This window comes from Etheostoma spectabile, chromosome 4 (assembly GCF_008692095.1).
Source record: "Etheostoma spectabile isolate EspeVRDwgs_2016 chromosome 4, UIUC_Espe_1.0, whole genome shotgun sequence".
NCBI classification, from domain to species: Eukaryota; Metazoa; Chordata; class Actinopteri; order Perciformes; family Percidae; genus Etheostoma; species Etheostoma spectabile.
Genome location: NC_045736.1, coordinates 36,884,441 through 36,885,581, shown reverse-complemented (window position 1 = coordinate 36,885,581; position 1,141 = coordinate 36,884,441). Strand labels below are relative to the sequence as shown.

The window sequence follows — 1,141 nt, the reverse complement described above, 5'->3', positions numbered from 1 at the left end:
CGCCATCACTAACAGGGACGTTGTAGAGCGTCCTCTGGTGGACAGACTATGCACCACCGCTCATAACATGGTTGACAGTCCGTTTTTATTTTTTAAATATTCATTTATCAGAATTCATTATTTGTCATCCTAAATGATTGTGATGAATGAATATTAAAAAAGAAAAATCGCCCATTATAAATGCAGATACCAATAGATCGGGAAATGCCTAATATCGGCCAATAATATTGACCCGCCGATATATCGGTCGGGCTCTAACTCCCAGGTCAGTAAGTCCCAACCATTTTGTCCTATGTCCCCCTTGAGATAAGACTGTATAATAGGACATGAGAGAAAACATGTATCTGCTAACAAAATCCGTTTTTTTTTTTTTTTTCCATTTACTTTTCTCTTTCATTATGAAAATTGTCATAATGTTCCTCCAGTATTGTTTTGTTTTATTATTTTTTATAGATATTTTGGGGCATTTTAGCCTTTTAATAGACAGGACAGCTATACAGGAGAGGGGGAGAAATGCAGAGGACTGAGACTTGCATAGGGTGCACGCTCTAACGGTGAGCATACCCAGGCGCCCCCAGTATTGAGTTTAATCCAGTTTCTAACAGTTGTTAATTAGATGCAAGGCAGTCCTCATTTCCTGAGCCAGCCATGCAATAAAATGTGTCCATGCAAGGATTTTAAAATGACTTTCAAAATAAAGGCAGAAAACCTAAATCTACTGCTGGATAAACTGTATCTTACAGAAGCTTAAGCTTAACGAAGGTACTGCTGCAAAGGAACACAAGCCATGTGCATGTACGTGTATCTAGTCTATTTACCCACGACTACTGCCGCTTAATTCATTTTACTTGCAAATTACATTTTCATATATTTTTTTTTACCTTTGCCAGAAATGGTTACCAGTGCATCCTAAGACTACCGCAGGACTCTGGTTGAGACCCTCAGACGTCTGTCTTTATGTTAGGGCTGGGCAATTGACAATTGTATTTTCAATTATGCTTTTGTAGAGCTGGGCAATATGGAGAAAATTGATATCAATATTAAAGGGTTGACTATTGGTGCTTTCACAAAATATTTACAGAATTAGAATTATTTTTGATAAATAATCCTCAATAATGGGGATGCAATGACTAAGTGGACA

General features: G+C 37.4%; 1 protein-coding gene across 2 annotated transcripts in view; it reads right to left on the bottom strand.

The window, feature by feature from the left end:
- The window catches only part of LOC116688639 (protein SSUH2 homolog), a 19,385-nt gene that overhangs the window by 8,851 nt on the left and 9,393 nt on the right, over positions 1-1,141 (bottom strand). The gene's annotated exons all lie outside the window — the stretch shown is intronic.